Raw genomic sequence first — 25,914 nt, forward strand, 5'->3', positions numbered from 1 at the left:
TGCTTGGCCTGTATGTAGGTCTTATACATCTTTCTTTTTTTTTTTTTTTTTTTAAGATGGGGTTTCACCATGTTGGCCAGGCTGGTCTTGAACTCCTGACCTCAGGTGATCCACCCACCTCGGCCTCTGAAAGTGCTGGGATTACAGGCATGAGCCACTGCGCCCAGCCTTTTTTTTTTTTTAAAGCAGGATCTCACTGTTGCCCAGCTGAAGTGCAGTGATGTGACCTCAGCTCACTGCAACCTCCATCTCCTGGGTTCAGGCGATCCTCCTGCCTCAGCCTACTAACTAGCTGGGACTGCAGGTGTGCATCACCATATCTGACTAATTTTTTTGGCATTTTTTGATAGAGACATCATGTTGCCCAATCTGGTCTTGAACTCCTGGGTTCAAGCGATTTGCCCGCCCTGGCCTCCCAAAGTGCTAGAGGCTGGGCGAGGTGGCTTGTACCTGTAATCCCAGCACTTTGGAAGGCTGAGGCGGGCAGATCACTGGAGATCAGGAGTTGAAGACCGGCATGGCCAATATGGCGAAACCCGTTTCTACTAAAAATACCAAAAAAAAAAAAAAAAAAAAAAAAATTAGCCAGGCATGGTGGTTAGTACCTGTAATCCCAGCTACTCAGAAAGTTGGAGGCAGGAGAATCGCTTGAACCCGGGAGGCGGAGGTTGCAGCGAGCTGAGATCGTGCCACTGCACTCCAGCCTGGACAACAGTGTGAGGCTCTGTCTCGAAAAAAAAGAAGGAAAATGTGAATCAAGTGATGAAAACTCCTCAACAATGTAACTCCAGTGTCCAGGCTAACAGGGGAGAAGGGCAAGTCTTGGAAGGCTCACAAATTCCCCAAGAAATTTGGGAAACAAAATGCTGGGATTACAGGCATGAGCCACCGTGCCTGACCACATCTTTAATTAGGTTTATTTGCACATATTTGATATTTTTAATGCCATTGTAAATTATATCTTTAAGGCTGGGCGAGGAGGTGGCTGAAGCCTGTAATCCCAGCACTTTGGGAGGCTGAGGCGGGTGGATCACGAAGTGAGGAGTTTGAGATTAGCCTGGCCAACATGGTGAAACCCCATCTCTACTAAAAATACAAAAAATTAGCTGGGCGTAGGGTGGGCATCTGTAATCCTAGCTACTCAGGAGGCTGAGGCAGGGGGGCAGGAGAATTGCTTGAACCTGGGAGGCAGAGGTTGCAGTGAGCCAAGATCATACCATTGCACTCCAGCCCAGGTGAAAGAGTGCAACTCCGTCTCAAAAAAAAAAAAAAAAAAATTACTTCCTTAAAAAACTAAGTTATGTCATTATTTGTTACTAGTATGCAGAGAGGGAACTGACTTCATGGCCAGGCATGGTGGCTCATGCTTATAATCCCAGCACTTAGGGAGGCAAAGGTGGGAGGATCAGTTGAGCCCAGGGGTTCAAGACTGGCCTGGGCATTGTGGTGAAACCCTGTCTCTACAAAACATTGTGGCAGATGCCTGAAGCCCCAGCTACTCAAGAGATTGAGGTGGGACTATCACCTGAGCCCAGCAGGTTGAGGCTGCAGTGAGCGGTAATTGTACCACCATGCTCTAGCCTGGGCTACAGTGAGACCCTGCCTCAAAAAAAGAAAAAGGTTCTCACTTGGTTGCCCAGGTTAATCTCGAACTCCCGGTCTCAAGCACTCCTCTCACCTTGGTCTCCCAAAGTGCTGGGATTACCTTTGTGAGCCACCATACCTGGACCTATAGATATTCTTTATCAAAATGGAAAAATTCTCCTCTTCTTAGTTTGCTAAGAGTTTTTTAAAAGACATGAGCAGGTATTAAATTCCTTAACATGGGTTTCCTACATCTTTTGAGACAGTTGTGATTTTTCTGTTATTTGGGGATTTAACTGTTTTTATTTGTTTGTTTATTTTTGAGATGGGGTCATGCCTTATTACCTAGGCCGGAATGCAGTGGCACCATCATAGCTCTCTGCAGCCTTGAACTCCTGGGCTAAACTGCCTCAGCCTCTCAAGTAGCTAGAATGATAAATGCACGCCACTGCGCCCTGCATTTTTTTTTATTGTTTATTGTTTGTAGCCCGAGGAAACAGTCTCAAGAGCTCCTGAGAAAGCTCCTGAGCACCCACCTTTAAAAAAACTTACAATTACAGAGTAATTCCAACCTGATGTTGATGTAGTCTCCTTTTGCTGCGTTATATTGGGTAGTATTTTGTTTAGGATTATTGCATTTATATTCATGAGAAAGACTGATATGTAATTTTACTTCCTTTTGTTGCTCTTGTTGGGATTTGGTGTCAAGGTTATGCGGTTTTGTAAAACAAGGTAGATTGTATTCTTTCTTTTTCTATTCCCTAGAAGAATTTCTATGAAATTTGTGTTTTCGTCCTTAAATATTTGAAAGAATTCTTTGGCAAAACCAGCTGATGTAGGATTTTCCGTGTGAGAAGGGAAAATTTTAGAATTAATTTTGCAGGTAGACATAGGATTTTGAATATTTCTTCATGTGTCTATTTAGATAAAGCATTTTAACCCCCTAGAGATTTGTTCAGGCTACCCACACTTTCCAATTTTTAAGTTTAAAGTGGTTTATGATCCTTATTATCTGCAAGATCTGCAGCGATGTCCCTTTTAATAACTCTTGATATTGTTGATTCATATATTGTCTCTTAATCCGTCTTCCTGGGGGTTTGACAATTTTGCAAGTTCTTTCAAAGAACCAACTTTCAGCTTTACTTTTTTTTCTTCTTAATATTTGTCTTCTATTGCATTGATTTCTACTTTTTTTTACTTTGTTATTTGCTATATTTTTGTTTTTTGTTTTTCTTTATTTTTCTACATAACATACTGTTATGTTAGTTTGTTTTGTTTATTTATTTATTAATTATAGATGGAGTTTCTCCATGTTGATCAGGCTGGTCTTGAACTTCCAACCTCAGGTGATCTGCCCACCTCAGTCTCCCAAAGTGCTGGGATTACAGGCATGAGCTACCTTGCCCGGCTACTTGTTTGCTATATTTTTCTAAGTTTTTTTTTTTTTTTTTTTGAGACAGTCTCACTGTGTCCCCAGGCTGGGGTGCAGTGGTGTGATCTCGGCTCACTGCAACCTAAGCCTTCTGGGTTCAAACGATTCTCCTGCCTCAGCCTCCTGAGTAGCTGGAATTACAGGCACGCACCACCATGCCCAGCTAAGTTTTGTATTTTTAGTAGAGATGAGGTTTTTCCGTGTTGGCCAGGTTGGTCTCAAACTCCTGGCCTCAAGTGATTGACCCACCTCGGCCTCCCAAAGTGTTGGGATTAGATGTGAGCCATTGCACCTGGCCTTTTCTAGTTTCTTGAGTAGGTGCTTGTGTTAACTTTTTTTCTTTTTAATATATATATTTAAGCCTGTACATTCCTCTCTAAGCACACGTTTAGCTGCTTGTCACAAGTTTTGGTATGTCAGATTTTCATTGTCTTTCATGTAAAATATGTTATAATTTTCACTGTGGTATGTTTTGTTACTCATACCATTTTTAGAAGTGTATTTCTCAACTTCCCAGTGTTTGTGGGGGATTTTCTAGGTATCTTTTTGTTAATTTCTAGTTTAATTCTGTTAAGATCCCTAAATATATTCTGCATTATCTAAATCCTTTGAAATGTGTTGAGCTTTTCTAATAGCCCAGCCTATACTCAGTTTTGTTAAATGTTTCCTGGGCACTTGAAATTATTATATATCGCCGGGCGCGGTGGCTCATGCCTGTAATCCCAGCACTTTGGGAGGCCGAGGCGGGTGGATCACGAGGTCAAGAGATCGAGACCATCCTGGTCAACAAGGTGAAACCCCCGTCTCTACTAAAAGTACAAAAAATTAGCTGGGCATGGTGGCACGTGCCTGTAATCCCAACTACTCAGGAGGCTGAGGCAGGAGAATTGCCTAAACCCAGGAGGTGGAGGTTGCGGTGAGCTGAGATTGTGCCATTGCACTCCAGCCTGGGTAACGAGTGAAACTCCATCTCAGAAGAAAAAAAAAAAAAAAAAAGAAAGTAATATATATCGATAGGAATGTAGTGTTCTGCATATATCAGTTATATCAATTGTGTTAATTATGTAATTCAGATTCTAGTAGCCACATGAACAGATATAGTATACATTACTTTTACTGCTTCCTACACACTGCTGTTTCCTTAAATACCTGAACTGGATATAACTCCCTCCTACTTTTTGTGTCATTATTTTGTATATTTCAGTTTAATTTATTTTTAAAAATAGAGACAGCGTCTTGCTGTATTGCCCCAGCTGGTCTTGAGATCTGCCTGCCTCAGCCTCCCAAAGCGCTGGGATTACAGGTGTGAGCCACCGCGCCTGACTTGCCTTCACTTTTGAAGAATGATTTTGGTGGCTGTCGACTTCTAGGTTCGTGGTCATTTCCTTGCACCATTTTGTAGCAGCGAATTCATTGTTTTTTAGCAGGCTTCCTTTTTTTTTTGACAAGTCGGCTTTTGGTGTTATTGTTGTCCCATTTGAAGTAATTCTTTACTTTTTTCCCCCCGGTTGCTTTTTTTATATTTTGGAGAGGATATGACTTTTATTTAATTTATCCACCAGAGTGGAAATAACGTCTGTGCAAAACCAAATGTTTGTTACTATAACTCTCCATCACAATGAAAATCTGAACAGTTTTTTAAAACAGTCAACTCAATCAAAACCCACTACTTCCGAATCAATAGCTTCTTTGAAGCCGCAGTAATAAATATGTTTAAGACTTGAATGTAGAAATTTGGTTGGTTGGAAAGCTACTTAAAAGCCCTTAAGCTACAATACCCATAATAAAGAATGGTAGATTTAAAAAATCCTATCTAGCTGGGTGTGGTAGTTCGCACCAGTGATCACAGCACTTTGGGAGGCCAAGGCACAAGGATTGCTTGAGCCCCGGAGTTTGAGACCAACCTGGGCAAAAACTTTCAATGTGCTCAAATAGAATTACAGAAAGGCAGAATTACCTTTTTTCACAGAGATGAAGTTCACTGGAATCAGCAACACTGGACAGCTGTTAGAGTACTTGTGCTCCTGAGATAACTGGGAATCCAGGCATCCTTTAGAGTCTGCTGCTGTCCTTTCTTCCCAGTTAGAGATTTGTGGACCTGTGGAATGACACCTTTACCAGCAATTGCAGACTTGATGAGAGTCCAGTTCTTTATCTCTCCGAGTAGCAAGCCCCAAGTGATAAGGGATAATACGCTTCGCTGTGAAGTCTGTTGGTCTGTTTCCTGCCAGTTCGGGCACCTCTCTGGGGAGGTACTCCAGGATGGCTCTGCGGTTCACAGCGGCACTTGGCCCACACGCCCAGGACTGATTGTCCTAGATTTCAGGTGTCAGTGAATACGGCCCACCAGGAACTGCAGATTGGCTCTCTGCGAGTGGGAAGCTGCCTTTGTTGGCCTTTTCTGGAGTCCTTCCCAGCCTTACTGCCAGCCATTTTCAATTCTGCTGAAGCTCAAACAGGCAAGGCAGAGAAAGGACTAATCAGACACACAGCAAGATCCCACTAGCTACTCGGTCCTTGCACCAGAATTTGAAGCTGCTGATAGTGGCTTTTAACATTTTCCTTGCCTTAGGCATTAGCAAAATTTGCTATTTGTTGTATTGGTGGCCTGATTCCTAATCAGTTTTGGAAGTTTTGTGTCTTCTCTCTATAAATATTCCTGTTTTCCACTCGTCTTCACTCTGAGGGACTCCATTTGTGTGTACATTAGGGTTTTTTTTTTTTTTTTGAGACAGCACACCTCTGTATTTTCAGTGGAGATGGAGTTTTGCTGTGTTGCTCGGACCAATCTCTAACTCTTGGGCTTAAGCAGTCCACTCACCTCAGTCTCCCAAAGTGTTGAGATTACAGGCATGAGCCAGCTTGCCTGGGCCATACATATATTTAAGAGACAGGTTGCCAGGCACAGTGGCTCATGCCTGCAATCTCAGCATTTTGAGAGGCCCAGGTGGGTGGATCATCTGAGGTCAGGAGTTTGAGACCAGCCTGGCCAACTTGGAGAAACCCTATCCCATCTCTACTAAAAATACAAAAATTAGCCAGGTGTGGTGGCACACACCTATAATCCTAGCTACTCGGGAGACTGAGGCAGGAGACTTGCTTGAACCCGGGAGGCGGAGGTTGCATGCCGAGATTGTGCCATTGCACTCCAGCCTGGGTGACAAGAGCAAAACTCCATCTCAAAAAAAAAAAAAAAAAAAAGAGAGAGAGAGAGAGAGAGACAGGCACTTTGTTGTTGCTGAGGCTGGAGTGCAGTGGCACACATGATCACTGTTTACTGCAACCTCAAACTCCAGGGCTCAAGTGATCCTTCTGCCTCAGCCTTCTGAGTAGCTGGGACTACAGTTATGTGCCACTATGCCCAATTAACTTTTAAATTTTTTGTAGAGGCAGGGTCTTGCTATTTTGTCCAGGCTGGTCTTAAACTCCTGACCTCAAGCGGTCCTCCTACCTCGACATTTCAAAATGGAATTACAGGCGTAAGCTACTGTGCCCAAAATCTAATGTCTAGATTTTTTTTTTACTGACCCATCTTCGACCTCACTCGTCCTCTCTTCATTTGTGTCCAACCTGCTGTTTAGCCCATAGATTGAGTTCTTAATCTCAGTTATAATTTTCAGTCCTAGAATCCGCTTAATTCCTTTTACTATTCTAGTTCCCTAGTGAAACTTTTTCCTTTTGTCAAGTATATTTTTGAACAGTTGACATTTGCATCTGACTCTGTTATATGGGTCACCTCCGAATCTGTTTCTGTTTTTCGTTTTTCTCTTGGTTCATTTGCTGATAATGCCCGTTTTTGTTTTTAATTGAGTCAGACATTATGTGTGAAAAACTGTAGGAGCACTGAGAGATGCTGTCTTCTTTCAGAAAGTTTCCCTCTGTCATCTAGCACATGCTCAGAGTAGGGACAGATGATTTCAGCTCCATCAGGGCCTGGGTGACTGGAGGCTGGGATTCAGTAAGCCTTAGTTGAAGCTGCCTTCCCCCAACCCCTGCTCCCAGTGTAACCATCTGGGGGTTCCATCTGAAACCCGGGAGTGTTTCCCAGGCCCCTCTTTCTTGGCATGTCCTGGAGCCCAAGTTCTGTCTCCCTAACACCATGAGACTACTGAAAGCCCAGCTTCTTGGCCAGGTTTGCAGAGTGTTGGGCTCATTTCCTGTGCCTCTCTTTTCTCTGGGATCTTGGCACCTTAAGTACTGGCTGACTGTCAGGCTTGTACTTCTTTTTGTATTCCGAGCCCCTTGGGTCTTTCTAGAGCTCTTAAACCACTACTTTCTGCTGAGTTTTCTTCTCAGTTTATCGGTGCACTGCCCCCAAATCCTTCTGAATTGTCAAATGCCTGGAGAGGGAGTGGAGGCTCCGAGTACTGGCCTCACGTCAGTGGGCTTCCCTTGTGTTTGGAATGCTGGTCCCTTCAGAGTCGTGGCTGCCTTGGTATCTCTTTGAGGCCGGCAAACAGACTTTAAAGTCATACTCACCTTTTCTAGTTCTTGGTGGGATGCCATGCTCCAGGCCCCCATGCATGTAACTGAAAGAGCAGCCAGGGCGGGTGTGCTCTCTCCGTCTGCAGCACACACGCCGGCCGTAGACACTGGTTATCGTTCCTGATAGGGAGTAGGCAGAACACGCTAACCTTGCTTAGTCTACATTGTCCGCATTGTCCGGTTGCTGTTCTTTCTTTCCGGTCTGCTTCTCATGACGTTGTCCAGTTTCTAGTCAGAATTCCTCATTTGCCCCTGCCTAGTCACTTAACCGCTTAAAGACAGTAGGGCAAGTGGCCCGCACAGTGGAGACACAGCCCTTGGCCTCCCGTTTCTGTTTGGCCACTGTGTGGGCGGTTCCACCCTGCGCTAGTCTCTCCTCTTCCCCTCGCCCTGTGCCAGCCCAAGGGAGGGCTTGCGATGACATATCTGGCAGTGGCAAAGACGAAGGCTAGGGAGGTGGGAGAGGTTATGGGCATGGTGTTTAGTCTTATTTTTGAGATGGGACCCTGCTGTGTTGCCCAAGCTGGTCACAAACTCCCAGGCTCAAGCCATCCTTCTGCCTCAGCTTCCTGAGTAGCTATGACTACAGGCATGAGCCACTGTGCCCAGCTGTCTAGCGTTTATTCTATGAACTGATCACATGTGTGTTTACTTTTTGAGTGCTTTTTTTTTTTTTTTTTAAGAAGATTGGCTCTTGTTGCCCAGGCTGGAGTGCAGTGATACAATCTCAGCTCACCGCAACCTCTGCCTCCCAGGTTCGAGTGATTCTCCTGTCTCAGCCCTCTGAGTAGCTTGGACTATCGGCACACACCACCACGCCACACGTATTTTTGTATTTTCAGTAGAGACAGGTTTCACCATATTGGTAAGGCTGATCTCGAACTTCTGACCTGCGGTGATCCACCCCCCTCGGCCTCCCAAAGTGCTGGGATATTAGGCATGAGCCATTGTGCCCAACAGAATGCTTTTTTAAAAAATTTTAAACAAATACTACTTAATTTCACTTTAAAGTTTCGGCTACATTTTCAGATGCAGATTTTATTTTAAACTTGAATGCAGTGATTTTTACAGTCTTTTTCAAAGCACAAATGAGATTTTTAGAAGTCCTCTCACCTGAAGAACTCTAATGTATGAAACCTGGAAAAGGGACTGTTCACCATTAATTGCAGGTGAGGTCCCAAATTTTACCACTCTCTCTCCCAGTCTGCTGCTAATCCCTGAGGCAGAGGGTACGAAACCCAGAACACTCTAAGAAATGAGGTTTTTGAATCAAATAAAAACTGAGTGAAAAAGAAGTCTACTTGTGTCAGGTGTACTTATTGTCAACGAGATGGGAGAGCTTCAGCTGGTTGCAGTCGAAGGCCTGCTGGATGGATTGGGAAGGTGGGAGGCTGCAAGACAGCCTGTTAGGGAGGCAATTCCTGCAGTGTAGGCGTGAAGTGTTAGAGCCCAAACTAGGATGCTGGAATCCCAGGGTGGCAGGCAGTAGAAAGGAAAACCTGGCAGCACTGTGCAGGACTTGAGGATGAGCGCTGAGTGACCGGTGCCAGGGTAAAGCTTGGTGGGAGATGGGGGAGGGGTGCAAAGAGGAGACGCTGGTGTTTGGCAATGTTGAGAGGTATTTGTGGCTGTCACAGCTAGGGGCAGGGATGCTCTGAAACATTCCGCAGTGGCGCCCCCTCAACAAAGAATTATCTGGCCCCAAGTGTTAGAATTGTCCAGGTTTAGGTGTAGCGAATCAGAAGCTTTTCTCAAGTATTGCTGTTAGGTTGGTGCAAAAGTACTTTTTGCATTACTTTTAATGGCAAAAACCGCTTTTTTTTCCTCCAACCTAATAATGATGCAAAGGTGGCCACAACTGTAATTTGTGAAATGCTGCAAACAAGGTACTTTCTAAGCTTAACTTAGTGAACAAATTAGGAAGAATTGGAATTAGGTAAAACTAGCTAAATGACTCTTCCCCAAGGGTAAATACTAATGACTGCCCCTTCAGATGGTGCCCCACCATGTGCTTTACTGACTGCTTTTTTAGTGGTAGGTGGCAAAACACCTCTTAAAATACCATGCTTGTTTTCATGGTCTTTGGTTTATGAAATAATTGAATATATCCTTTCAGAATAATATTTGGCCATTTACATCTCTTTTGCACACACTGAATTTGCCATCCTGTCTTCCTGTTTCTCCCTCCCTCCTGTTTTGTTGAGCCCTGTGTGAATATTTCTGTTCTAGGCTCCTATAGACAGTGGTAGAGACAGACAGCATCTCTGCCTGCAGAGGGCTTTCACAGTCACCCATGCCAAAAGCAGGTGCAGGTTGTGAGACACGTCCAGAGAGAATGAAGTGATGAAGGAGAAATGACCTTGGTTGAGTGGGGTGGGCTGCCGAGCACACTGTGGTCCAGGAAGGTGAGACTTCAGAGGGGATTTGCTTCGGAGCTGAGAGATGAAGACTGAGAGGAACCAGGTATGAGAGCTTTCTCGTCAGTGGGGCTGCTTGAGCAAAGGCCGGAGCAAGGGAGAGCTTAGCACTTAGCTGAGTCAAAGCTGGGGACCGTGGCCATGGTCACTGGGCCTGGAGGGAAGGGAAGAGTGAACAAGGTAGGGTTGGCTAGGTAAGTTGGGATGGGGTCAGACAGAGGCAGAGACTGGCTTGTTTTTTGTTTTGTTTAATTATCTTAGGGCCTCAGTACTTTGTGTGCTTCATGGCCTCAGGGGAGGGAATGACTGCGTTTTATTTATTTTTATTTATATATGTGTTTATTTAAGATGGAGTCTTCCTCTGTTGCTGAGTCTGTTGCTGAGTCTATAGTGCAGCGGCACGATCTCGGCTCACTGCAGCCTCCACCTTCTGGTTTCAAGCAATTCTCTTGCTTCAGCCTCCTGAGTAGCTGAGATTGCAGGCGCCCACTACCACGCCTGGCTAACTTTTAGTAGAGACAGAGTGTTTCATCATGTTGCCCAGCCTGATCTTGAACTCCTGACCTCAGGTGATCCTTGTGCCTCAGCCTCCAAAAGTGCTGGGATTACAGGAGTGAGCCACTGTGCCCAGCCTCTGGCTGAGTTTTTTTTTTTTTTGTTTTGCTTTTTGTGTTTTTTTTGAGACGGAGTTTCGCTCTTGCTACCCAGGTTGGAGTGCAATGGTGCGATCTCGGCTCACCGCAACCTCCGCCTCCTGGGTTCAGGCAATTTTCCTGCCTCACCCTCCCGAGCAGCTGGGATTACAGGCACGCGCCACCACGCCCAGCTAATTTTTAGTATTTTTTTTTAGTAGAGACGGGGTTTCACCATGTTGACCAGGATGGTCTCGATCTCTTGACCTCGTGATCCACCTGCCTCGGCCTCCCAAAGTGCTGGGATTACAGGCGTGAGCCGCCGCGCCCGGCCTGGCTGAGTTTTTAAAAGAGCATGCTATGTGGATAATGAGCTGGGGATGGAGGGAGGAATGGACCCAGAGTAGAAACCACTGGTTAGAGTAGAGGCACTTCAATTGCATGGGTTTCAGCTATAGTTAGTGCTGTGGGCCGAAGTTAAAAACCCTTCACATCACCCATCCCATAAAGCACAGAATAATGTATACGTCTTAATTATCACACATGTAAATACATACTGTTTTAATGTAATATAAATAATGTTTATATATATAATGTATACATTAATGTATTCAGGTATTTTGAGTGTCTGTTATGTGTCAGACACTGTTCTAGGTGCTGAATATTCCATAGGTAAACAAGATTATTCAGCCCACATTTTTTTAGTTGTATAAAGAGGGGTGGAAAAAACCAAACTTACATAGTTGGGTTTGAGCAACTTAAATGCATGGATGATGTAATGTGGGAGTGCTTTCTGCTTTTCATCTGTGTTTGTGTAGGTGGAACTTAGGGAGGTGGTTTTCCTTGGGAGTTTCAGCTGCCCACTGTACTCCTTCACTCTCAACAGCTGTGCCTCGTAGATGCCCTGCCTGACTGCCATGCAATTCAACATTGGCTCGAATCATCTTTCCCCCACATCCATCCCCACTCCTGTGAATGGTAGTTTTCTACCTAGTCAGGAGGTCATCAGGTGGCTATGTCTTCTTCTTCTTCTTCTTTTTTTTTTTGAGACAGAGGCTTGCTGTGTCGCTCAGGCTGGAGTGCAATGGCATGATCTCAGCTCCTTGCAGCCTCCGCCTCCCAGGTTCAAGCAATTCTCCTGCCTCAGCCTCCTGAATAGCTGGGACTAGAGGCACCCATCACCACATCCGGCTAATTTTTGTATTTTTGTAGAGACAGGGTTTCACCATTTTGGCCAGGCTGCTCTTGAACTCCTGACTTCAGGTGATCTGCCCGCACTGGCTTCCCAAAGTGCTGGGATTACAGGTGTGAGCCACTGCGCCCAGTCCGGTCTCTCTTTTTTGCACTAACCTTATCCTTCTAGTCTCTAGGACCTGTGGGATGGACGTTTCCATCTCTGGAGGTTTCCGCTGAGCCCAGTGACTCTCAGACCTGGACCCTTTTGTCTTCACTGGATTGACTCCTGTGGCCCTGGCTGTTCTGGAGCTTCACTCCAGTGTCTTTTCTTTTCTTTTCTTTTTGAGACAGAGTCTTGCTCTTCTGAAGCTTCAATTTCTTTTTCTTTTCTTTTTTTTTGTTTTCTTTCTTTCTTTCTTTCTTTTCTTTTCTTTTCTTTTTTTTGAGGCAGTCTTGCTCGGTTGCCTAGGCTTGAATGCAGTATTAAGATTGCGGCTCACTGCAGCCTCCAACTCCTGGGTTCAAGCGATTCTCCTGCCTCAGTCTCCTGAGTGGCTGGGACTACAGGCGCGTGCCACCACACCCAGCTAATTATTTTTGTATTTTTAGTAGAGACGAGGGGTTTCACCGTGTTAGCCAGGATGGTCTCTATCTCCTGACCTTGTAATCTGCCTACCTTGGCCTCCCAAAGTGCTGAGATCACAGGCTTGAGTCACTGTGCCCAGCCCTCTCTGATTTCTTATCACTCACTGCAGCAAGATCTTTTTTTTTTTTGAGACAGGGTCTCATTTTATCACCCAGGCAGAGTCCAGTGGTGCGATCTTGGCTCGTTGCAGCATTGACCTCCTGGGCTCAAGCAATCCTTCTACCTCAGTAAGAAGCTGGGACTACAGGCGTGTGCCACTACACCTGGCTAATTTTTTTGTGTTTATATATATATATGCATATATTATTATTTTGTAGAGAAGGGGTCTTGCTATGTTGCCTAGACTGGTCTTGAATTCTTGAGCTCAAGTGATCCACTTCAGCCTCCCAGAGTGCTGGGATCACAGGCATGAGCCACTGCAAGGGCCAAGGTCTTTCTGAAACGCACTTTGGGCTGCCTTTCCTTCACTCCGAACACTTGAGCTCTGCATTTCCCCTCGGGCTGAAGACTCCTGTGTCCACACATCTTGGCCGGGCCCCTCCCTGCTTTCTCAGTTGTGGGTAGCTCCTCACTTGCATACTCCTTGTTGTTTTTGTACAACTTAGTAAATAAGCCCTTCTCTCAGATGAGGCCTTTCTTATCTTCTTGCCAACTTCATTCTAGCTACAACCAAGTAATTTGGTATGGCTCTTTCAGTGATCTGGTTTTCCCCTGTGTATGCGTATCCCCAAAAATGCCCATATTCTGATGCAGTGGTTTGACTTCAGCTAAGGAAATAGTTTCTGTTTTCTTTTTTTTGGAGACACAGGAGTCTTTATGTTACCCAGGCAGGTCTCCAACTCCTGGCCTCAAGTAGTCCTCCTGCCTTGGCCTCTGTAAGTGTTGGGATTATAGGCATCAGCCACTGCACCCAGCTTTTTTTTTGTTGTTGTTTTTTTAAAAATTTGTTTTTAGCCGGGCGCGGTGGCTCAAGCCTGTAATCCCAGCACTTTGGGAGGCCGAGGCGGGTGGATCACAAGGTCAAGAGATCGAGACCATCCTGGTCAACATGGTGAAACCCCGTCTCTACTAAAAATACAAAAAATTAGCTGGGCATGGTGATGCGTGCCTGTAATCCCAGCTACTCAGGAGGCTGAGGCAGGAGAATTGCCTGAACCCAGGAGGCGGAGGTTGCGGTGAGCCGAGATCGTGCCATTGCACTCCAGCCTGGGTAACAAGAGCGAAACTCCATCTCAAAAAAAAAAAAAAAAAAAAAAAAAAAATTCGTTTTTAGAGACAGGGGTCTCACTCTGTTTCTTAGGCTGGAGTACAGTGACACAGTCACAGCTCCCTGTAGCCTCGACCTCCCTAGCTCAGCCGATCCTCCCACTTTAGCCTGTTGAGTAGCTGGGACCACATGCATGTGCCACCACAGCTGGCTAATTTTTTGTTTTATTTTTGTAAAGATGAGGTCTCCCTATGTGCCCCAGGCTGGTCTTGAACTCCTGGGCTCAAGTGATCTTCGCACTTGGTCTCCCAAAGTGCAGGGATTACACAATGATGTTGGCCCTAACAACTGGTGTAGTTAGATTTTTAAATTCAGATATTTATAAGAGTTAAAGTAGAATGTGTGTAGGTCCCGCTGCAGTGGGACTGACCGTCTGTCACTTGCCCTCCAGCTGTGCCTCTTCTCTCATTTTGCATCCCTCCGAGGCTCACAGCTCCCAGAGTTCTCCTTCTTGGTGGTAGAAAGTGGGGCCACTGCCTGAGGTGTGATTACAGATCCCTGCTTTGACTGATTCTCTGCAGTTACTTGTTCCCAGGGGACCTTCAGCCTAATGGTTTTCATATCCACTGGTGGTCTCTGCTCAAATCATTTCTTACCCTAGAAGTTGCAGAGGGGCGATTTTCCCAGCTCTCCGCCCGTGTACAGTGATGAACAGATATTCCTGTGTGAAGAGGACTTCTCCTTTGTTCACTTTCCAGCTCTCCGTCACTGAGGACGCTGTGTATTAGAGTCAGGCATCATCATTGCTCCTTGGGTGCTCGTATTGTCCCCTTCAGATTGGCTCCTGTGTCTTTTTGCCAAGACCCCATTAGTTTTTGAGTGCTTCATTGCTTTCTGGCACAGAAATTTGTCCCAGGCCTACTTTGTACTTTTCCTGCTTCAGATCTGAAATTATTCCTCTCAGGATCCCTGGTTCCCTTTATTGGGAAATGGTATTTAGAAGTCAGCATTTGGGGCTAGGTATGCTCATTGTCACGGGGTAGCATCTTTTTTTTTTTTTTTTTGAGACGGAGTTTCGCTCTTGTTACCCAGGCTGGAGTGCAATGGCGCGATCTCGGCTCACCGCAACCTCCGCCTCCTGGGTTCAGGCAATTCTCCTGCCTCAGCCTCCTGAGTAGCTGGGATTACAGGCACGCGCCACCACGCCCAGCTAATTTTTTGTATTTTTAGTAGAGACGGGATTTCACCATGTTGACCAGGTTGGTCTCGATCTCTCGACCTTGTGATCCACCCGCCTCGGCCTCCCAAAGTGCTGGGATTACAGGCTTGAGCCACCGCGCCTGGCCTAGCATCTTTTTTTGTTTATTTGTTCGAGGTGGAGTCTTGCTCTGTCACCCAGGCTAGAGTGCAGTGGTGCCATCTCAGCTCACTACTACCTCTACCTCCCAGGTTCAAGTGATTCTCCTGCCTCAGCCTCCCGAGTAGCTAGGATTACAGGCAAGCACCACCATGTTCAGCTAATTTTATCGTATTTTTAGTAGAGACGGAGTTTCACCGTGTTGGCCAGGCTGGTCTCGAACTCCTGACCTCAGAACTCCAGTGGTCCTGGCCTCTGAAGTGCTAGAGTTACAGGCAAGAGCCACTGTGCTCAACTGAAGGTAGCATCTTTTATGTCCTTTAACTAGACAGAGCTAGGAAAAAATGATCATTTAAAAAGCCTCCAGGCTGGGCATGGTGGCTATGCTCCAGCACTTTGGGAGGCCGAGGCAGGCAGATCATGAGGTCAGGAGTTTGAGACTAGCCTGACCAATGTGGTGAAACCCCGCCTCTACTAAAAATACACAAATTAGCCAGGTTTGGTGGTGTTTGCCTGTAGTCGCAGCTACTCAGGAGGCTGAGGCAGGAGAATCACTTGATTCCAGAGGCAGGAGGATGGAGTGAGCCGAGATCATGCACTCCAGCCTGGGCAACAGAGCAAGCTAATGTTTCCAAAAACAAAAAACAAACCTTCCAATTTCGTACTGATTTTTAAAAATCAACGTTTTTTTCCCTTATTTTATATTTACACATCTTAAACTGATGATTTTGACTTCTAATGATAACTAACATTGTTTTCCTTTTCTATGATATACATAAAATGGGTTCAGCATTTTAACACATTGTTCTTATAATCAACCCTTCCAGTGAAGTTTAGGATTCCTTTGGCTTTAGAAATAAATACATCTTAAGAATATATAGTTAGAATAGTGGGTTTAAAGCAATTTGTTGTAACATAACCACACAGGTGAAGTAATTATCAATTTAATAAATAGGTTCGTTTGTTCCTATTTATTCTTAATTTCAGACTTTACATTTTATAACCTTTCAAAGTAGCCGAGGCTGCAGGCATGCACCACCATGACCAGCTGATTTCTGTATTTCTAGTAATGATGGAGTCTCGCCATGTTGCCTAGGCTGGTCTTGAACTCCTGAGCTCAAATGACCTGCCTTGGCCTCCCACTGTGTTGGGATTACAGGTGTGACTCACAGTGCCCAGCCAAGTTTATTCTTTTTCAAGCTAGGTGCAGTGGCACACGCCTATATTCCAAGCTACTTGAGAGGCTGAGGTGGGAGGATCACTTGACACCAGGAGTTCAAGGCAAGCCTGGTTAATATAGCAAGACTCGGTCTCTCAAAAAAACATTTTTTTTTAAGTTTATTATTTGTCAGCCAGGTGCAGTGGCTCATGCTTCTAATCCCAGCACTTTGGGAGGCCGAGGCAAGTGGAACATCTCTCGAGCCCAGGTGTCTGAGAGCAGCCTGGGCAACATGTCAAAACCCTGTCTCCACAAAAAAATTAAAAAATTAGCCAGGTTTGGTGGTGCACGTCTGTGCCAGCTACTCAGGAGACTGAGGCACTAGAATCGCTTGAGCCTGGGAGATGGAGGTAGCAGTGATCCAAGATCATACCACTGCACTATAGCCTGGGTGATAGAGCAAAACCTTGTGTTAAAAAAAAAAAAAAAAAAGTTTATTATTTTTCAAATACACAAAACATTTACATGGCTCAAAAGACCAGAATTGTGTAAAAGTGTAAACACAGAGGTCTTGCACCCAGCCCTGTCACACTCACCCTGATAGGGAGGGTGAGTATGTGTTCAGTTTGCATGGAATACTCCCTGTTTTTGCCTGTTACTCTGTAGCAATTAGTGATAGTGCCTTCTTTCACTCTCAGAAATGAAGCATAGCTAAAGCTTTGTTGGCGCCTGCTAATGCTAATTTAGAGATGTGGACAAAATGTTTTCCCTTTGTAGACTTCTTTCCCCTGTAGCTAAAAGTAAGGGCTTGGCTGAATCCTGCAGACTTCTGGATTGAGGTTCTTTCGGCAGGGGAGGTCCGTTCACCCATGGAGTTCATATTCTTTTCAGAGTCTCATTCCTATTCGGAAGAGTACATTTCATTTTGCTCTGAAAATAAATTTGGGAGCTCGAAGCATATTGTACATTTCCAACTTTTTCTGCTTTGCAAAGGGCTAATTATTTCTCTTGCCTATATAGTTGTAAACCTTTGCCAGTACTAACATAAGAATTGATTTCAAGTTGTGACATGCTGAAGTTGTTGAATCATGTATAGAAAAGTTAAAGTTCTACTTGAGATGAATCAGTATTTCTGAGTGATCTCTTGAAATCTTAAGGTGCTGTGAAGAAGCTAGTGCAGCCTCTTCCACCTTAAAAATAATTTATGGGGAAAGCATGAATGACTGCCAAGGTCATAGCATGCTGCGTACCCTAAGAGAGATGATGTAGTGGGTGAGATAATTTTGAGTAGTCTGAGTGTTAATTTGAATAGTATGACGTGGTATTTCTTTTCATGCAAATTAAAATCTGAAGAACTTTACTTGTGACTAAATGGGAGATCCCATTGATGCAGAAAGGCTTAAAGAAATTCTGACTAAAATTTAATTAGCTGCCCGTGGCTCAGCCCGTTTTCCATGGGCTGAGGGTGGTGCTTAGCAGATGGGCGTTGTGTTCTTTGTACTTCTCGAAGGTACTTTTCAAACAGTAGTTCAGTGCATCTCCCTTCCTCTGTTTCTTTTTGTGATTGATGGAGACTTGTCGACTTGAATGAATATTTATTTCTTTATTTCTGCGACAGGGTCTCACTCTGTTACCCAGGCTGGAGTGCAGTGGCGTGATCACAGCTCACCGCAGCCTCAACCTCTCTGGGCTCAGGGGATCCTCCCATCTCAGCCTCCCGAGTAGCTGGAACCACAGGCATATGCCATCATGCCTGGCTAATTTTTGTATTTTTTTGTAGAGACAGGGTTTCACCATGTTTCTCAGGATGGTTTTAACTCCTGGGCTCAAGTGACCACCTGCCCAGGCCTCCCACAGTGCTGGGATCACACATGTGAGCCACCACACCCCAAGTGGGTAGTTTAGAGGCAGGCTGTGTGCCTCGTGCATCCTTTCTGTCTGCCTCTGTAGGTAGATTCCACTCCGCCTCCCTTGTGTGGATTCCTGGGTTGGGGTGTGGGCTGGGCGAGCGGCAAGGAGAGCTGTAGGTTTGTGCGGAGCCTGGGCTTGGAGCCGGCCGGACTTGCATGTCCCCTTTCCCTTATTACCTTTGTCATGCTCCCTCATCGCCGAGCCTTCTGTTTTCTCACAGCAAATTAGAGATAATATTCATGTGCTTATTTTTTAGCAAATATGTATTGTGTGCTCTGTGTAGGTACCATCCAGGGGCTGGGTGTATGGATGTTTGGGAGATAGAATGAGCTAATAGTGAATGTTTATTGCCTCTGTGCCTCTTTATAGGAATGATCCACTGAAGCTTCGTAACAGGACTATAAAGTAGAGCACTGTTATGCACCCCGTTTTGTAGATGAAGAAATGGAGGCATAGAGATGTTTGGTAACTCACTCAGGATCCTGTAGATATTAATGGTAGAGGCTGTATGTGAACCCAAGCAGTCTGACTCCAGAGTTCCTTAACTGTGTGAAGACTGGGCACAACAGTATCCCTCAGCCCCCTCTGTCCCCTGTAGTGTTACTGGAGTGCAAATGTTACAGTTCTTTTGTGGAGGGACTTGTCTCTCAGTTAGGTCCCCTGCTCCACCTTTCAGCAGCCAGGGCAGCTGTGTGGGCTTCCCGTGCCTGGGATGGGAGCCTTGTCTGAGCAAGGTGCCTGCCCATGTGGCCTGCCGCCTGGTGCTGTTCTGTTGCCAGTGTTGAGCGCAGTCCCTGGCACACATAGACTCAGGCACAGTGATGGGTCCTCGAGTGGTGATGACATCATTCCCTACACAGGATCTTTTAACAGTCACCTACCTGCTCCTCAGTGGCTCATCTAGTTCTGTTCCTAGCTCTTCCATATGGTTAATCCAAAACATTTAAAGTTTCCATTTTTTCCCCTTTCTTCGTTGCTTTGTCCAGAAACTTTCTCGCATGCAGAACAAGGGGGCTTAAGTGTGCTACGTGTTGGCTTTATAGCAAATACGTGACACTATGTTTTGTTTCCCGTCAGTCAGCTCTCAGCCCATCATAAAATTAAAATCCGATAACCTGCAGTTTCATGGTATTTTGATGATAACTATAAACACACTGGATGATAACTATAAAATCACTGGAACAGTAGAGAAGCAAATAAAACAAGGCCACTCCCCTTAACCCCTGGCTTTGGCAGGTGGGAGCTGTAGGTTAGCAGAGTGCTAGAGCGGCATGTAGCCCAGGAGCCAGCGGGGTCTTCTGGTCTGCCATCGCTGAATCTGCTGGGGCCTTGTGTGACTTTTCTGTAGAATAGAGTGGGTGAACTGGGCCCTGTCGTTTAAATAAAGCTTTCTGAAAGAAGCCAGAGGGTCTTTTCCATAGGTGAACAATGCAGAGTGGCTCGGAGGAAAGTCAGCTGCCCTGGGGAGCCATTTGCTGACACCCTTAGCCTCTGCTTTACCCTGTCCTCAAAGGAGTCCTAGAAAGACAGTTGGAAAGCCCTAGGGTTAGTGATTTTGATCCCTTTCAGCTCTCTGATTCTTTAAATACTCTATAGTTCCGGCACAGTGGGTTCTCCCTCCCCCTCCCCCTCCCCCTTCCCCCTCCCCCTCCCCCTTCCCCCTCCCCCCCTCCCGTCTCCCTTTCCCCTTCCCTCTTCTTCTTTTTTTTTTTTTTTTTTTTTTTTTTTTGAGGCGGAGTTTCGCTCTTGTTACCCAGGCTGGAGTGCAATGGCGCGATCTCGGCTCACCGCAACCTCCGCCTCCTGGGTTCAGGCAATTCTCCTGCCTCAGCCTCCTGAGTAGCTGGGATTCCAGGCACGCGCCACCATGGCCAGCTACTTTTTTGTATTTTTAGTAGAGACGGGGTTTCACCATGTTGACCAGGATGGTCTCGATCTCTTGACCTTGTGATCCACCCGCCTTGGCCTCCCAAAGTGCTGGGATTACAGGCTCTTTTCTTTTGACTGGTTTTGCTCTGTTGGCCAGACTGGAGTGTAGTGAGATCAAGGCTCCCTGCAGCCTCAACTTCCTGGGCTGAAGCAGTCCTCCCCCCTCAGCCTCTCACTGGGACCATCAGTGTGCTGTGCACCACCATGCCCAGCTGAGTTCTGTATTTTTTGTAGACACCAGGTTTTGCCATGTTTCCCAGGCTGGTCTCAAACTCCTGGGCTCAAGCGATCCTTCTACTTTAGCCTCCCAAATTGCTGGGATTATAGGTGCAAGCCACTGCGCCTGGCCTGCACCGTTCCGTTTTGCAAATTATAGAAAAAGATTAAACTTTTATTCCAGTGTTCACCTGCAGAAGACCTGAGCAAGTGTTTGGAGATGGCGAGGTGATGGAAGTTGGTGAGGGACAGAGAGAGGAACACTGGGAAGGAAATCCAGTGTTCCTGCCGAAGGGCTACGTCCATCTCCTTTAGACATGTGACAAAAAGCAGGATTTTGGTGCCTTTGAATGGGGATGTAAATCCTACCTTGAGTTTAATGAAGCTTTGCAACAAAGGCAAAGCGTCAGAAGGAAATGGTGAGAATTTTCTTCATCGCGTTTGTTTCTGTGTTTATGGAGAGAATTGCTTGTTAATGCAGATTTTGAGGTAGTGTGTAAGAGCATGGGCTTGGGGTCTGGGTTGTCTCTTTAGCTCTCCGCTGCTCACTATGAGACATGTCTAACAGTTGTGGTGAAGATAGTTAATTCCCATGAAGCTCTCAGAAGAGAGCCTGGTATTTAATAAGCATTCAGTAAATGTTAGTCATTCTTCTGACAGTCATTATTGAATGGGCTAATGACGTTTGTTTGGGGAAGAATGCTTTTCCCTGTGAGTCCCAAAGTTAATTCTGATCAGTAGAAAACAAAAACGGAGAACCTAGGTGTGGTGGCTCATGACTGTCATTGCAGCACTTTGGAAGGCTGTGGTGGGAGGATCACTTGAGGCCAGGAGTTCAAGACCAGCCTGGGCAACATAGCAAGACCCTATTTCTACAAAGACTCAAAAAGCTCTTTGGGTGTGGTGGTGTGTGCCTGTAGTCCCAGCTACTCAGGAGGCTGAGGCAAAAGGATCACCTGAACCCAGTAGGTTAAGGCTGCAGTGAGCTGTGATCGCACCACTGTACTCCAGCCTGGGTGACAGAGCAAGACTTGTCTCTAAAACGAAAAACAGAGAAAAATGGAAAAGGAAGTGTAAGCAATATGGAAACATGTGGTGTGTGGTGTATTGTCTGAAGGGTGCATTCGTGCTTGAGAAGAATGGATGAAATTCTAAGTTGTGAAAATACAGGTAACTGGTAAATAAGCCTGCTAAATCAAGGAGCTTGTTACACACTATCTGTGTGATCTGCACAGAAAAGTGATAGTAAGGATTTTGACTGGGAGACAGTGTCTCTGGGAAGGTGGAGGACTAGGCCTGGTTTCTCCCTAATGTCTGTGCTCCGAAGTTGTCATCAGTAGATGCAGGAGAGGCGGAGAGAGTGAGTTTCTGGTGCTTTCAACCACCTTTTTGGGCCACTTGCTATTCCTCAAGAGTGGACCCTCTCCCATCCGTAGGAGGAAGCTCAGATGCTGGATGGCCAGCATGCCTGACAAATGGCAGCAGCCTTACTGAAACCCATGGCAGCTGTGCCTGGAGATCAGGAGACAGCAGTTTAGCGTTTGCTCACATGGTAGTGGTAATGCTCTTTCCCTCCAGAATTATCAAGAAAAAATGCCATGTGATTCTCTCCTCTCTGCTCTGACTTTCCTCTAGAAAGAAAAAAGAACACATAGTGAATGAAAATCTGTATTAGGTATTTGGGTTTCCTTCCTTCCATCAACTTTTCTCTTATATCACTGCCCGTATTACTTTTCTTCCCGTTTCGGATTATTCCGTTTCTAGGAGAAAGGTTCGTACAAGAGGCATTGCCTTCTTGGTTGTGTGTAGTGGGGTGCCTGATGGCAGCTGAGTGGCAGAAAGGCCTGTGGGAAAAAGTAGCGGGAGGGTAGGATAAAGGTTTGACATCGGAAAGAATGTACATTCCAAGGTTGTTTTCTTGTGCAAACCATAGACATGCTTGTTTAATGATGAATTAGGAGATTGCTTAAAAGCGCATTCCTGTAGATAGGGTCTGGGTGCTGTTCATGAACCCATGAATGCCTGGCACTTTCTTTTTTATGTTCTCCAAACTGTATTTTTACTAAAATTGTTGTTATTAAAAGGCCTAGGTGCTTCCAGGAAGTGATACTTTCTAGAGCGTACCTGCAAGTGCTTATTCAAGAACCTGTTTATGAAAAGACTTCCAGCTTGATATATCCTACAGCGCTGGCCTGAGAACATCAGCTGCTGCTCTGAGGGCTTCCCTGGACTCAGGAGAAAACTTCCCTGCCTTCTCACCATAGGGTGCTGTTCTCCTATGCTTTGACACACTATTGGGATTGCTGTTATAAATTCATTTTTATGATTCTCTTATTATTAAATGTTTACAGTAGCCAGGCATGGTGGCTCATGTCTGTAATCCCAGCGCTTTGGGAAGCTGAGGCAGGTGGATCACCTGAAGTCGGGAATTGGAGACCAGCCTGACCAACATGGAGAAACCCCGTCTCTACTAAAAATACAAAATTAGCCGAATGTGGTGGCGCATGCCCGTAATCCCAGCTACTCAGGAGGCTGAGACAGGAGAATTGCTTGAACCCAGGAGGCGGAGGTTGTGGTGAGCTGAGATAGTGCCATTGCACTCCAGCCTGGGCAAACAAGAGTGAAATTCTGTCTCAAAAAGAAAAAGTTTACATTAATACTACATAACAATCGCTTTTTAAACTGTCAGTAATTTAGAGAGCAAGTGTCTAGATACAGTTATTCTGTCTTCATTAAACAATTTTACCATGTCTTTTTATTTGAAAGAACGGGTTCTGGACTGGGCACAGTGGCTCACCGCCTTTAATCTCAGCACTTTGGGAGGCTGAGGCAGGCGGATCACTTGAGCTCAGGAGTTTGAGACCAGCCTGGGCAGCACAACAAAACCCTGTCTCTACAAAAAATACAAAAATTAGCCAGGCATGGTGGTACACACCTGTAGTTCCAGCTATTTGGGAGTCTGAGACAAGAGGATCACTTGAGCCCTGGAGGCTGAGGCTGCAGTGAGCCAAGATTGCACCACTGCATTCCAGCCTGGGCAACAGATTGAGTCTCTGTCTTAAAAAAAGAAAGAAACAGATTCTGGGTAGGCTGTTTATTAGCTGCAGCTTTATAATAAAATGGTTTTTTTTTTTTTTTAATGGGTCAGACATCATAGAATAAAATGTTAACACCGCGTGCCTGTTGATATCACTCTGTTTACTTCTCTACACTGGCAGGCGTTAGGGATTTCTTTTTCATGTTAGGTAAACCCCTGTGAAAAGGATCAAGGGAAAGGTAGCCTTGTGATCCAAAACGATACTGTTCTCAGACAGTTACTTTCTCCTCGGCCCCTCCAGTGGTCTTTATCGCGGGGACTTCTTCCCTTCCCGATGCTCCTGGGACCTCAGCCCTGTGGTTTGTGATTGTTTCAGGCGTGTCCATTGGGTGTCCTGCTGTCCCTCCTACCAGAGCTGTGCTCCCATTTCCTTCCAAGTCACCGTCACCCTCTGCCTCTTATCCAGTCTTCACTTTTTACCCTTCTGCTCCCCTGCTACCACTCAGAGGCACTGTCAGGGGTTTCTTTTCTGATCCCATTCCCCCACCCCCACCCCCAACACACACACACACACACACACACACACACACACACAGAGGTTTCTTTTCTGATCCCATCCCCCCCAACACACACACACACACACACACACACACACACACACGGGTTTCTTATCTGATCCCACCCCCCCACAACACACATACACACACACACACACACACACACACACACACACACACGGGTTTCTTTTCTGATCCCATCCACCCCAACACACACACACACACACACACACACGCACGCACACGTGCACACGCGCACACACACACACACACACACACGCCCTTGGTGTTTTCATCTCAGAGCCAGGCCCTCGGTGCCTGTGTTCCTGGCTGTGCTTGTGCACTCTCCCGTTCCAGTCTGCTCAGCATACTTGCCACAGCCACCGGCCGAGCCTCAGCCACCGCTTTGGGAGGGTTTGTTTAGTGCCTGTCTAGGTGCAGGAACGGAATCTTGACTCACTTAGCCCGGCTACCAACTCTGTGTTTTGGCTCTCTCCACCTGCCCCACAAATCTCCCTCTTGTCAGTGCCCCACACTCCAGGATGCCAGCTGTGCCCTCAGCCGTTTTCCATAGGCCTGGGCTCCCTGGAATTCCCTCTCCTGAGATCCCCTGCACCCTGCTCTTTGTTACCATGCGCCCCTCAAGGCCAGAGTCCAGCCTGCGCAGTCTCTTCTCACTCTTCATAGGTCCTCTTTCTCTTCTAGTTCCTACTGGGATTCACGGGCTTGGGGCTGATTTTACTGTTCATTCCTTTTATTTTTACTCCAGCATTTATTTATTTATTTTTATTTTTTTGAGGTGAAGTCTCACTTTGTCACTCAGGCTGTAGTGCAGTGACCCAGTCTTGGCTCACTGCAACCTCCGCCTCCCAGGTTCAAGCGACTCCCCTGCCTCATCCTCCTGAGTAGCTGGGACTACAGGTGCCCGCCACCATGCCTGGTTAATTTTTGTATTTTTAGTAGAGACGGGGTTTCACCATGCTGGCCACGCTGGCCTTGAACTCCGGACCTCTGATGATCTGCCTGGCGTGGCCTCCCAAAGTGCTGAGTTTACAGGCATGAGCCACTGCGTTCAGCCTACTCCAGCTTTTAAAATGCTACCAGCTTTAAGAAAAACACAGATAAAATGTTAGGATCAAGTGTATATCAAGGTAAGCCTTGAAGGGTAAAAGAAACCACGGAAGACCTCCTGGGAGGTGAAGCCAGCCGCATTCTCTCCATTTAGGGTCACGGGTTAACTGTGCAAACAGTCCCTTCTTTTTTTCCTACCTGCTGGGATGGTAGTCTGTTGTTTTCGGCCCAGTCTCTCCTTGTTCCCTCCCTACACACCTGTTACAAGTTTCGGGTCCTCTGCTGACCAATTTTCTGATCTTGGCCAAGATAGTTCACCTCTGACTGTTCTGCCATCTATAAAATAGACATACTGTTTATTGCCCAATATTTATTATAGGCAGATTTAATGAGAACTAACATAAGGCATCTCCCATGTTAGCCTGCACAAAGTGGACATTCACTGGATGTGATGCCATCTGTCTACAAACCTCTCAACACAGCCCCAACACAGGGAGGATGGAGATAATTCAGCTTCTCTGTGCCCTTGGTTTTGGTCCTCATCATGGTCTCTTCCCCTGAAGATAACATTGCATTGGGCTCTGAGTCCCAAGCCACCAGTTAGCTGAGTGACCTTTGTGTATCTCTAAACTGCTTGGGTCTGTATTCTAATCTGTAAAATGAGCTAATTATGAGTGCCTTACTGGGTTACTGAGAGTGAAATGTGACAAAATACCTGAAAATATTTTGAAAATCATAAGACATTAAACAAATATAGTTTCTGCAGTTCACATCTTTTGAGTACCTAGCATAGCACCTTCAAAATGTTTTTTTGTTCAGGAAATTATTTGAATTAATAGGAGTACTTGTTCTTAAGCTTGTATTTCTATTTAACTAAGCTTAATTGAACCACAGAGAGGGCCGGGTGTGGTGGCTCACACCGGTAGTCCCAGCACTGTGGGAGGCTGAGGGAGGTGGGATCACCTGAGGTCGGGAGTTCGAGACCAGCCTGGCCAACATGGAGAAACCCTGTCTCTACAAAAATACAAAATTAGCTGGGCGTGGTGGCGCATGCCTGTAATCCTAGCTATTCAGGAGGCTGAGGCAGGAGAATCGCTT

The 25,914-nt window shown here is 45.9% G+C and overlaps 1 protein-coding gene and 1 pseudogene across 10 annotated transcripts in view; one reads left to right on the forward strand and one right to left on the reverse strand.

Annotated features, from left to right (window-relative positions):
- Window positions 1-25,914, forward strand: part of PPFIA1 (PTPRF interacting protein alpha 1) — a 122,166-nt gene that overhangs the window by 6,381 nt on the left and 89,871 nt on the right. The window lies entirely within an intron of this gene.
- Window positions 5,004-5,449, reverse strand: LOC141584785 (histone H2A.Z pseudogene; annotated as a pseudogene).

The sequence above is a fragment of the Saimiri boliviensis genome, chromosome 6 (genome assembly GCF_048565385.1).
Source record: "Saimiri boliviensis isolate mSaiBol1 chromosome 6, mSaiBol1.pri, whole genome shotgun sequence".
NCBI classification, from domain to species: Eukaryota; Metazoa; Chordata; class Mammalia; order Primates; family Cebidae; genus Saimiri; species Saimiri boliviensis.